Source organism: Halichoerus grypus, chromosome 11, assembly GCF_964656455.1.
Source record: "Halichoerus grypus chromosome 11, mHalGry1.hap1.1, whole genome shotgun sequence".
Classification (NCBI taxonomy): Eukaryota; Metazoa; Chordata; class Mammalia; order Carnivora; family Phocidae; genus Halichoerus; species Halichoerus grypus.
Window position 1 is genome coordinate 7476346 of NC_135722.1, and position 12800 is coordinate 7489145.

Consider the following 12800-nt stretch of genomic DNA (forward strand, 5'->3'; position numbering starts at 1 on the left):
ACCTAGGGCCAGGGGTGAGGGGACAGCTAGGAGGACACTGAGCCGGAGCAAAGGGTCAGGCTGTGGGGTGCCCCAAGAAGGTTCAGACCCTGACCGTGTGGTCTGAGGCTGCACCCTTGGTCTCTGAGCTTCGGGCCCCTCCTGGTGATCCCTACCCAGGGACCATTCCTGGAGGGCTGCGCCCCCTGGAGGCTGCTCCTGCCATCCCTGGCAGAAGGCTTGTCGGGTGATCGGAGCCTCTGCCCTGGGGTCCCAGCTCCAGGGCACTAGGCGGGGAGGGGCGCTGGGGGCGGCACTGGCTAGCAGGGCTCCTGACATGGGGTAGGGAAAATGCCCATTACAACCCCCCCCACACACACCTTGTTTCTTCAGAGCGAGAGGGGCTCATCTGATCATGCCCCACCCGCCTCGCTCCCCAGTAGCACTGCGCTGAGGCAGGTGGGCAGTGGGCCTCTGGGGAAACTGAGGCTCAGGTTAAGAGGCCCAGACTTAGAGAACCCTCACTTGCTAGGGTCATCTACAGACCTCTCGGGTGAGCAAAGATCCCCCCGGTCCCTTCTGTGTCCTTGCTGTCCCCTTTGTGTCTGGGCACCAAATGAACAGAGCAGTTTTGTCCAGGTGGATCCCGGGGGTCCTGGCCGCCCATGGTCACCTGGGGCAGTCAGCCAAGCAGAGGGGGAGGGGGAGGGGAAGAAGACAGGGTGTGGGTGGCTGGGGTCTGATGCCACCGGAGGGGACGGAGGGGGGCCCAGCCTGATGCTTCCTAGAAGTGCCCCACCCTGCCTGGGCACAGTCCAGGGTTCCATGCCCTTCGAACCACACTTGTGATCCCTATTGACAGGCAGCAGGATAATCATTAACCACCGCCAGGGGCTGGGCCAACGGCTCAAAAGGCACTGGGCCCAGGGCGCCCCTACTTCCTCCTTGTGCCCCGAGGGCCAGCCAGGCACCCAGGTAAGAGCCTGCCCGGGCAGTCAGACCCCCACAGCCCTTGGGCCCCAGGGCTGTCCTGAGCCCAGCCACCTGCTGCAGGGGCCCCAGCCCTTCTGAGGAAGAAAGGAAAGGGCCTAGGCAGCCGCTGGGTGAGCCACGCAAGTCCCTTCCAATCTTGGGCTCCCATTTCCACCTGTGAGATGAGAGGGCCGGGACTCCTGCTTGGGCGGCCACCCCCACTGCCTCCGCCAAGCCTGGCGCTCGGCCTTGCCTGGGCATCTTCGGGAGGGCCTTCTGGGCTTTGGCGGGTGGGAGGTGTCACCTGCTATGGTGTCTTCATTCACAGGCCTGTCCTCCTGGGGAAAGGACTCCTGCCCAGGGACCTCCCATCCCACCTTGACTGCATCCCAAGAGGAAGGAGGCCACTTCAGAGAAGTTGTCAGACAGGACAGACCTCAAGGCCCTGCTTTGTGACCTTGGGCAGCCTCCTTTGCCTCTCTGGGCATTTCCACTGCCCAAGTCCACTCTCAAGGCTCAGAGTCCCAGGTCCCCTCTCCCCTCCAGAAGTTTTGGGTTCTCCAAAATGTCCCCTAGGTGGGTAGGATTGGTATTGGAACCTGTCACTGAAACCTCTTGGTCCAGATCCGGTCTGGAGAATGGGAGGGTGGGTGCAAACACACTTTGCAAGAGAAAAGTCTGCTCCTCTGGGGGTCCTGGGCCCGCTCAGGGACCACAGCAAGCAGCCCCTTCCACTCCCCACAGCGGGGATGGAACCAAAGCTTGAAGGGAAGGTGGCTTCCCACCAGTCAAGGCCAGAGGGCAGGACAGGCCTCACAGGCCCTGATTTGCACGTGAGGAACCAGCCACCACTCAGAGGGGTTAAGCCACGTGCTCAAGGTCACCCAGCTCCCAGACCCCTGCTGGCTCTCAGGCCACTGAGGTGCTAAGTGTTCTTCCAGATGGTGGTTGCTGACAGCCCTGTTCTTAGCATGAGGCCAGCAGGTTTGTGTATCAGCATCTTTTCAAGTTCCCTGTTCTCCCCCTGCCTCCCCCCTCGCCTTTCTCTGTCCCTATTTGCTCTGTTCCTTTCCAGTTCCCTCCTGTTCCACATCTGCTTCTCTCTTGGCCTCTCTGCCTCACTCTCCTACTTTCTGTCTCCCCGCTGCACCCCCCGCCCCTCTGAGTCTTGCCTCCTGCTTCTCATCTGGGGCCATCCCCAGGAATCTGGGCCCTGGAGACTGACAGATGCCCAGCTGTCCCTCACTGTCCCTCTGCCCTGTGGCTGTGGCAGGAAGGGTGGGCAAAGGGCAGAGGGTGGAGGCCACTGTGGCCCAACCTGGAACTGAGGCCCAGCTCTGGTTGGGAAAGAAAGGAGGAAACAAGGAACTTGGGGACAGAGGGCGTGGGGATGGCAGAGTGGGCAAAGGCTGCCCGGGAGCTGTAAATCGGAGCCACTCCCGGCTTTATGAGCAGAGCTGGGGCTGAGCCTGGACTTCACCCAGAGAAGGGGGGCTGGCGCGGGGACTCTAGGTGTGGGCCCCAGATGATAAGGAGCCTCGATAAAAAGACCATGGACCCGATGGGTGGGCCTGAGGTCCTCCCCAGACTTCTGCCCAAGGGCAGCTACCAGGCAGGCAGGGCCCAGGCCTCCAGCCGGTTTTCACCCCCTGTAACAGCAACTCCATGTGGAAGTGCCCACTGGTTCCAGTGGGGCTGCTGTTATCGGGGATGGGGGCCAGTACCCACGGAGGAGCAGACCAGCAGGGACCTCCATGGCCACGCTCCCAGGCCCAGCATGGCCAAGGCCGGTGGGCCGTCAGCAGGCTGCTGAGACCGAGTGCACAGGGCTCTGACCTATGAATTGACAGCCAGTGCTCTCTTCTCCCCTCTGGCTGCCAATTCCATAGGTCACAGGTATGTTCGCCTCAATGCCGGCCGCCAGGACCTGCGGGGGAAGGGATGGGGCTTCGGGGACCCAGAGGGCGATGAAGACTTGCTACCCCAGTGCAGCACTCAGGCCCAACTCCCTCCTGTCTCATGCCTACCTTTCCATTTCCCCTCCTGTGAGCCCACACTGCTTTAGGGCCCCACCTACATATGGACTGTTTGTGGCAAGCCTCTGTGCCTTATCCATGCTGTTCCCTCTGCCTGGAACACCCTTCCAGCTTTTTTTTTTTTTTGACCAGGTTCACCCTCATTAACTGTTCCCAGCTCTGCCCAAGCATTTGCTGCCTCCAGGAAGCCTTCCTGAAGCCCACTTGATCCCAACTGCCCACCTGGGCGCCCCCAGCACCCTGTGCTTCCCCAGAGGACTGAACTCCCTCAGTGTTTCCATCTTCCCCACCACCTGGGAGCTCAGCTCCCAGCCCAGGCCAGGCCCAGGTGCGTGCTCGATAAATGTCTGAACAGATCCTAAGCCTTTGTCTTGCACCCCAAGGAAGCACCACCAATGTCCCGTGTGGTCAAGAGGGGCCAAGGGCCCTGGGCCCCAGTCTGTGTCAGAACTCCCCCCAGGACAAGGACCCAGAGCGGCCTCCCTCCACTCGCCCCCTCCCTCCTCTCTCTCTCTCTCTCTCTTTCTCTCTCTCTCTCTCTCTCTCTCTCGGGTTCCCCACCCCCAGGCTCCCCCGGCCCCGCCACCAGCTGGGCACCCTAGCGGGCAGGACTGCAGACCCAGCCCCTGAGCCAGCTTCCCACACGGCCTCACTCCTGCCCGGCTTCGGCTTCGATACGATGCAGTTCTGGAGACATTCTCATTTGAATAAAAAGGCTTCTGCTGCTAAAAGATAAACTTTCCAAAACTAGAAACATAGACCTAAGAATAAAGTTCAAATTGCATAATAATAGGAGCCAGTTCTTGTGCCCTCTCTGTGTGCTGAGCACTTGCTCACGTCAGTCCCCTGGGGTCACCTCGACGACCTTGCAAAGCCACCGTCATGAGCCTGTTCCGGAGATGAAGACACGGACTCATAGAGGGTGCACATCTTGCTAAAGTCACGGAGTAGGGGCGCCTGGGTGGCTCAGTTGGTTAAGCATCCGCCTTGGGCTCGTGTCATGGTCCCAGGGTCCTGGGATTGAGCCCCACATCGGGCTCCCTGCTCAGCGGGAAGCCTGCTTCTCCCTCTCCCCCTGCTTGTGTTCCTGCTCTCGCTGTCTCTCTCTCTGTGAAATAAATAGAATCTTTAAAATAATAGTAATAATAATAAAGTCACAGAGTAGTCAAACCTTCTCTCTCCATGGACTATGCCACTGACAAGCATCCAGCCACCCACTCTGGCCCTTATGACACTTTCACTTTTCCCAGTGTGGCTTTGCTCACACTGCCCTATCTGCTCCGGCTCTCTGGGCCCCCATCTCTACTGAGGCCCTGCTCAGAGGTCCCTCCCATGACTGCAGGAGCTGCCCCCCCCACCGCACCTTGGGCTCTGTGGGCCTCTCCCACCACCCCCTCATCTTATTCCTGCAGGGTTGACAGCTCTGTGTATTTTTTTTTTAAGATTTTATTTATTTATTTGAGAGAGAGAGAGAGAGAAACAGCATGAGAGGGGAGAGGGTCAGGGGGAGAAGCAGGCTCCCCGTGGAGCAGGGAGCCCAATGCGGGACTTGATCCCAGGACTCCGGGATCATGACCTGAGCCAAAGGCAGACGCTTAACCAACTGAGCCACCCAGGCGCCCATCTTTTTTTTTTTTAAGATTTTATTTATTTGAGAGAGATTGAGAGAATGAGTGGGGGGAGGGGCAGAGGGAGAAGCAGACTCACAGAGCAGGGAGCCCAACGTGGGACTCGATCCCAGGACCCCGGGATCATGACCTGAGCCGAAGGCAGACGCTTAACTGACTGAGCCACCCAGGCGCCCCTCTGTGCACTTATCTTATCCTGGTGCTGGTCTGAGGCTCCTTGAGGGCAAAGTCCTCCTGCCTGCCCCGTCTCCCCCCCACCCCAGCATAGTAGGTGTTCAAGATACACTGGCCGAATGGCAAGGAGCTGAACTCTGACCCTCTCGGGGCTGTCAGGCCGCAGGCCCAGAGTACTGGCTTAGGGTGGAAGGTGGTGGCAGGCAGCCGCCCCTGCCTTGGGTGTCCACCTCCATCAGCCTCCACGGAGCCTCCGCGAGCTCCAGCAGGTCCTGTCCCGACTCCTGAGCAAGGCAGATCCGGCTGCCTCGGACTGGCTCCTCTCTCTTCACTGACCTGTGGCCGTTTCCCGACAGGCCCTGTGCCCATCTTGCCTCGCCTGGATCCTGCTCCCGCTTCCTCCTGAGCCCTCCAGGATGCCTGTTGCTCGCTGTCCCATTCGCTGGCTCCCAGGATGTTCTGTGAGCTCTCTTAGAGTCCCCATGACAGCCACCACCAATGCCTAGCTATTTCCCGCCCAGCTTGTGAACCCCGGGCAGCACCAGCCACTGACTTTTGGTTTCCTGTAGCCTCAGACTGGCACAGAGTAGCATCTTCATAACTGCAAGCTGCAGGACTGCCCGATGCGTGGATGCCTGGGGGGAGGCAGGCGTCCGAAGCTGGACGGTCAGCCGCGCTGGCAGGTGGGAGGCCCTCAGTGAATGGCGGCCATCAGCTTCACCACACATTTGCGAAACGACAGGATGCTGACCAGGTGCCCAGAGAGGATATGCAAAGTCTGTTCCGACCGCAAAGAAAGGCCGATGGGGGAAGGAAAGGTCAGAGTACAGCGGCTTTGGCTGGGGAAGTCTCCCTGAGAGGTGAGTCCGAGTCCAGCTTTTGCTGAGGTGACTCCCAGGAATAGGTGGTGAGCACTGGAGGAGGAGGGAATAACAGGGGAAAAGGCGCTGAAAGAAGGAGGCATGGGGTTGGGGGCGGTGGGGAACTTGCTCTTCTACAAGCCTCACTCCCTGAAGCTACCACCAGGGGGTGCACTGGGCCGCGTCCCTCCCAAGCTGGGTGGGCCTAGTCCTCCCCGTCCTCCTCCCCAGCCCTTCCGAGGGGGGAGGCGGGCGCCAGGCCCCCTCCAGTCCCTCACAAGGGTCAGTCAGTGTCCTTAACACAGTGGCGGGTCCCAGGCAGTCAGGGCGCACCTGGCACAAAGTGGGGGGTTCCTTGCTGGGACTTTTAACAGCTGCTATTTGTGTATAAAACATAAATGTATAGTGTACGTTTGTATAATTATAAAGTAAGTCCCTGTATAAGTACCACTCAAAAAAGAAAATCTCTGGGGGCGCCTGGGTGGCGCAGTCGGTTAAGCTTCAGACTCTTGATTTCGGCTCAGGTCAGAATCTCAGGGTCCAGGGATCAAGGCGTGGGGGGGGGTGGTCCTCGCTCACCAGGGAGTCTGCTTAAAATTCTCTGCCCCTCCCCCCACGCTCTCTCTCTCTCTCTCTCTCTCTCTCTCTCTCTCTCAAATAAATAAATAAATCTTAAAAGAAAAAGAAAAGAAAATCTCTGTGCTTCAGACCCCCCCACACCTAGAAGTGTCCTTCTAGGTGACCCCCTCCCCAGGTAAACACAATGCTGCCCTTTATGATCATCACTTCATTGCCCTTCCCTGCGGTTCCCCACCCGAGTACACAGCCTAAAACAATATATGTTCATTTTGCTTGTCTTTGTTGGTGGTGGTATGTATTTATTATCCAAGTGGAACCCTGCTGCTGGGTCCAGCTGTCCCCAGGAGGTCGCTGGGGCCATAGTTTGTTCACTTCATTCACGGCTGTGCGGCATTCCACTGTATGAATAGAAAACAGTTGGTTTCTCCATTCTACTATAAATGGACTTTGGCACTGCTGGGTCGGGCATGGGGCAGCAAATGTAACACTGGCCCAGGCCCCATAGGGCCTGAAGGAGGAGCACCTAGTTACAGGCCTGTTTTTGTTTTTGACAAAACAAAAAAGTTGCAAGAAAAGTATAATGAACACCCATCTACCCTTCACCTGGATTCACCAATAGTAGTAACATTTTGCAACATTTGCTTTCTCTTTCTCTCTCACACCTCCCAAATTTCCTCTCAACCATTTGAGAGAAGGTTACATAGGTTATGACTCTTCACTCTTAAATATTTCAACATGTATTCCCCCCCCCAAAAAAAATATGACATCTCTTACACAACCACGATACAGTTACCAAATTTAGGTCTGGCCACAGTGAAGCAATACTGTGATGTGATCGAACATACCATCCACTTTCTTTTTTTTGTTGTTTTTTTAAGATTTTATTTTTTTATTTGAGAGAGAGAGCACAAGCAGGGGGAGGGGCAGAGAGAGAGGGAGAGAGAAAATCCTAAGCCGACTCTGTGCCGAGTGTAGAGCCCGACCTGGGGCTCCATCCCATGACCCTGAGATCATGACCTGAGCTGCAGAAATCAAGAGTCGGACGCTTAACCCACTGGGCTACCCAGGTGCCCCTGCCATCCCCTTTCAAATGTCACCACCTGTCCCAATAAACGGAGATCAGACCCCACATGTGGTCGCCAGGTCTCTTCAGCCTTTTTTAGTCTGGAACTGTCCTCAGTTTTGCTTTGTTTTTCAAGATCTCAACATTTTTGAAGAGTACAGGCCAGTTGTTTTATCCCTCAGCTTCCCCCCTCCCCCCCAGTTAAGGAAGTCAAATATGTCCATGATATCAAATTTGGGCAATATAGAAAAGTCAACAAGAATTGCCCCAGCTCCTATGAAGCAAGCATAGCCCTGTAGACATTTCCTGTAATCACTCAAGTTAGCTGACGTTGTTGTTCTATGCACTCTGTACGTTAACTCATTTACCCCTAGAGGTAGGTGCTTTCCTTCCAGCTGGTCCCAGAGACCTCAGCTTCCTTGTTGTCAGCTCTGGGCTCCTAGAGGCCACTACATTCCTTCCACGAGGCCACCCTCCATCTTCAAGCCAACACTGGTACATTGAATCCTTCTTGAGCTTTGAATCTCTGACTTCCTTCCTCTGCCACCAGCTGGAGAAAACTCTGCTTTCCAAGAGCTCCTGTGATTAGGTCAGGCCACTGGGAGTATCTTGTATCTAAAAGTCAACTGTGGGGGCACCTGGGTGGCTCAGTCAGTTGAGGTCTGCCTTCCGCTCGGGTCATGATCTCAGGGTCCTGGGATCAAGCTGGCGTTGGGCTCCCGCTCAGCGGGGAGCCTACTTCTCCCTCTCCCCCTCCCCCCTTCTCGTGCACACACGCATGCTCTCTCTCTCTCGAATAAATAAAATCTTTTAAGTGAATAAATAAATAAACAAAATAAAGTCAACTGTGCCACTGAACATGACCTATCACAGAGTAAACCCATCCTAGTCACAATCCCAGGTCCTACAGCATCTGTGTACACCAGAGTGGGAAACCCCGGGTACAGCTTGGAATTCTGCCTACCATGATTAGCAAAGGGTGATGGGGTGTTTCAGGGCGAGGGCTTGGAACCAAGGGGCCAGAGGCCAGGCTAGCTGAGCAGGAAATGGAGGCTCGACGCCAGCTCTGGGAAGGGTCTTGCTGCACCCCTGCCCTTGGACGAGTCCCAACACACTATTTCTGAGAGCAAGCATGGAGCTTGGGCAGGACTGGGCCCTCTCATCTTCCCAGCTCCCAGTCCCTTTTCAGATGACCCATTTTCATTGCCTGTACTTAGGGCAGGATGAAGAAGACGCAGGTCAGAGAAATGTTCCAGCTGGGCCAAAAGGGAAGTGAGAGACTGCCTCTTGGCAGAGCAGGTCACCTGGGGCAGCTTCATGGACCACACAGTTCAGTGGGACTTTCATGGAGACCGATGTGGGGGAAGGAGGAGGGAGATGTAGGTCAGCAGACGTGCCTGGAGGGTGGCCTTGGGCACAATTTCTGACCCCCACGGAGGTGTGGGTGTGAGGGGCTGGGCCAGAGGCCAAGGGAGCTGGGCTTGTGCCCTGGTAGACACGTGTGACACCCTGTTGGGCACAGAATTGCTCCCCGGCCCCCAGCCTGTGAGGTCCATGCAGAGGCTCAGGGTAGCCCCCCCTCCACCCCCGCCATGGGGAAACAGGGGCTCGAGGCTACGGTGAGGGAGAGTGAGCTGGAGCAGAAAAGCGTGCGTGAAGGGGACGCAAGGAGGGCAGTGGCCTGCACTCACACAGGTAGGGCTACACCTGTGGTCGCTCAGGCAGCAACATCTGAGCCCCTCAGGTGCACCCTCAGACTGCTGAGACCGACCCTCCCAAATCTCGTCTTGTCTCTGACTTTGCCACGAGCCCTGGCAGCCTCTTAACCGGCCCACGGCCTCCTCGCATCCTCCGTGGCCCCTGCTGACCTCGGCATCTTCCTGCCATTTCTCCTCCTGTACCCTCCATTTCTATCAGCACAGAGTAAGGAGACCCCAAGACCCTGCCAAAGGACCCCTGATACTATCACTGTAGAAGGCAGAATTCTCATGTGCCAAATAATAAACAACCTCCCATGGAGTCCCCCAACCGGATGTGTCCACAGCAAAGCCTGGAGGGCAGCCCGGGGGTGGTGCCTGAGCTCTCCCGGGGAGTTTAGCATAAACACTGCATCCTGTGCTCAGCGGCAGCTCCTGCCTCGGCGGCCCCTGCGAGGTGGGGTGCTGGGAAGCCCAGCAGTGGGTGGAGTGTCTAGCCCAGGTGCTCAGAGGCTTCTGTGGCTCAGCTCTGCAGAGCACTACTGGGTTCTGTATACACAGCGCCCTGTCCATACGCAGGCTGGGCCCCCAGGCTGCAGAGCTTACGGGCAGAGTTCACCCCAGCCTGCACCTGGAAAGGAGGTTCTGGAAACCCTCTCCCTCTGCGTGGCCACCGGCTTGACCTTGACCTTGCCAATTCAAGACTTGAGCGTGGAGAGGGCAATGTTAAGATTCCAAAGGCCCAGCTTCTTCTTCAGCCTGAGTGACTCCAGGCAAGGCACTCACCATCCCTGGGCCTTGGGCTCTTCTCATTTGTGATTTGAAAGCAGAGATCCCGAGCAGCCCTGACACCCTGTCACCTCCAAGCTGGGCCTATCCCTGCGGCGGGACACCTTCAGAGGCCCCTAGAACACAGCAACTGTCACCAGGACCCTAGCCCCATGGCCTCATGCACTGCCGTACCCCTTCGGGAGAGAGGCTTCACGGGGTGCAGAGAATGCCCTTGCAGCCGGCGCTGGAGACCCCGGACTGCACAGGAACAGACCTCCCCCTTTCTTTACCTTGGTTTGACAAAACTCGCCTGTTGGCCAAATCTATTCCTCCTGACTGCAAGAAAAGCTGGGTCTACAGACTTTCTCAGTAGGAAGAACGAACCACTCCTCATCCCAGGGACAAACCCATGTGGTTTTGGTTTTTTCCAGCCTAACTCTTCTGCCATATTTGGACAAAAGTCTGTTTTTCTTTTCTCTCTCTCTTTTTGTTTTTAGGGGCCTTGTACATAGACCCTTTTGTAGACCAGGCCATTATGGGACTGAGCAGATCACCTCGAGGAAAAGCAGGTAGGTCTTTTCTGCTGAGAGCAGTCTCCGTGGAGACCTAGAGAACGAGGCCCGGTTGTGCAGGGGTGTGTTTCTGAATTTGAAAGAAGGAAACCCTGGGAGTGGGGGCCGGGCCTCATTTCCACGAGAAAGGAAAATATTTGAACTCTTCCTTAGTCTTTTGCCAGGGCCCTGGGCAAAGACAGACAGAAAGTGAAATAGAGAAACCAAAAGTGAAATGCTTCACTCATGATTTACAAAACTCCCATCGAATAGAATCTCGCCGGCTCCAACAACAAAAAGAGAATTAGGACATTTTCACAGTCTGGGAATTACTAGCTCAGGAAGCTTCCCAAGACCCGAGTGCCAACTCTGTGAAATGGGGAAACTAATTTCTGCCCTCTTGAGCCTCATTGAGGGGGAGAGATGCCTTCTTTCAGTCCTTTGCGCTCCTTGGAGAAAGTCAAGCGGCCATATAGAACAAACAGGGGCTGGAGTTTCATGTATAAATAACCCAGGAACATTTTGTTGTTTTCAGTTTTATTGGGCTAGCTATTCCCAGCACAGAGGACTCTGGGGAGATGTGAAGACCACGGCGGGTCAATGTGAACTCTGCCGAGAGGGGGCTTCCTGAAGCCTCATTCAGGCCATTGAACAACCACCTCTTTCAGGAGCCTCAGCCCCAAGCCCTTCCCTGGAACAGCCCAGAAACTGCATCTCCGGGGTGGACCCCTCAAAGTGCCATGGAGGAGGCAAGTCCTTTGGCTTCTAAGGCTGGCCCAGGAAGTCTGGACTGGGCCCACCCAAGGCTCCCGTCACCAGCCAGCAGGCAGCCTCTGGGCACAGCCCTGCCCAGGAGTTCTCAATATGGCCTTTTGAGGAGTCTACCAAGAAAAGAGTCTTGTGGCTTCTGGTTTACTGGTATTGATGAAAAGAATGCTAATGAAATCCCAAATAAAAGCAGTAAGCCAGAGGCTTAAGAGTGCAGACAGGGCTCTCCAATGGTTAGGGAGACAAAGGGGGGAGGGGAAGGCAATTGATTGAACATCTTTTTTCTTCAGAAGGCCCTGAGGCCTGATCCTACAAGGGGCGGGCAAGCAAAACCTCCCCTTTTGCCCTCTCTGGCTCCCACTTGACCCAGCTCCCCTAAGAACTTGGCTCATTCTCAGGTTTGAGAGTTCCTGCCTCCATCCCACATCTCCCAGAAGCCAGAAAGTTGGACATGGTGCATTTTAGATCTACCTAGGAGTCTCCCCCCACCCCACCACTGCGCCACCACACCCCCACCCCCTCCTCCTACACTTTGGTGTCCTGACACTGGTTACCTAACAATCACAGTCCCCCAAAGCTCTGACATCACCCACTGAAGATTCTCACCAACCTGGACAGCCAAGGGGGCCGATGTGTGGCCAGGAATGATGGCCGGGGAATGAGTGTAATGGAACAGCCAGGAACTGGTAAGGGGGGGCCCACAGGTCAGAGTAAAAGACGGTAACTTGTGGTGTCCCTGAGAGGAAAGCAGAAGTATTTGGGTATTTTAATTTCCCCTAAGTTCCCACAAGATTTCATTGTTGCCCCACATTTCCCCTCCCCCAGACATAGGGAATTTCCGATTTCACTTCCTCAAAACTCAAGCGTCCAGGCCTTCCTGTGTACCCCTACCCCCTCCCACCCACAGATGCAGCCTCTTCAGAGGCCATCTCTTCTCCCCCACATGTCCTATGTCCTATGTGTCCTCCACTGCTGTGTCCCCCTTCCAATCCCCAGCCCCACCGGCCTGCGGGGGGCTCAGGCCTCTTGCTGCTGGTCAGATTTTCCCCAGGGACCTCTCCCTCCCTCCCCATTCTTCTTTCCCCAGTCACCAGCCGGCCTCGGATGTTCTACTCCCTCAGCCTCCTCTACTCTGTCTCGCCCTCTCCCAAAGCAGATAACGAAGAGGGGTAGGAAGTAGTATCAGGAAAGCAGGGGCGAGGAGGCGGCAAGGAAGGGCAGCTCGGACGGGAGGCGCGGGGCCCCCCCCGCCGCCCCGGGGGTCCGCCGATACTTCCGGGGAATTCCGAGCCAGCGGGGGAGGGAGGACCGTTCGTGGGGGAGCTGCGGGTGGGGCGCGCGGCCGGGGAGCCGGGTGTCTAACTGGGCGTCTCGCGGATGTTGGAAGGCACGTAGGCTCCGGGACCTCTTCGCGCCCGACCCGCGCTTTCCGCCTTCCCAACCGCAGCACTTGCGCGAGCTGCCCCGCCAAGGGAGGGGCGAAAACAGGTGCGGTTGTCACGGCACCCGGGCCGGGGGCGGGGAGCAGGGCGAGCGGCGCTCGCGATATTTGGAATCGGCCAATGGGAGGCAGGGGAGGGGAGGACGTGGCGCGGAGTTCGCGGGTGGGGCTCCTTCCCCCCCTGCCCTTCTCCCCGCGGCCCGGCGCGGTAGCGGCGGCGGCGGCGCGCGCACGCGCGCGCCCGAACGCGGGGCCCGGCCCTATAAAGGCCGCACGGCGAG

The 12800-nt window shown here is 57.0% G+C and overlaps 2 long non-coding RNA genes across 4 annotated transcripts; one reads left to right on the plus strand and one right to left on the minus strand.

Moving 5' to 3' along the window:
• The first annotated feature begins 754 nt into the window (after positions 1-754).
• LOC144379406 (uncharacterized) lies at positions 755-11294 on the plus strand. 2 transcript variants are annotated; one of them, XR_013442286.1, is made up of 5 exons: positions 755-954; positions 1280-1527; positions 5146-5649; positions 10257-10328; positions 10846-11294. It is a non-coding gene; the product is annotated as an uncharacterized LOC144379406 (long non-coding RNA). The 2 variants fall into 2 exon arrangements; XR_013442287.1 differs by lacking the exon at positions 1280-1527.
• LOC144379405 (uncharacterized) lies at positions 4838-12701 on the minus strand. Of its 2 annotated transcripts, XR_013442285.1 has the most exons (3): positions 12170-12701; positions 11689-11814; positions 4838-5703 (listed from the first exon to the last, which is right to left on the minus strand). It is a non-coding gene; the product is annotated as an uncharacterized LOC144379405 (long non-coding RNA). The 2 variants fall into 2 exon arrangements; XR_013442284.1 differs by lacking the exon at positions 12170-12701 and having other exon boundaries at positions 11689-11983.
• Between the last annotated feature and the right edge of the window lie 99 nt (positions 12702-12800).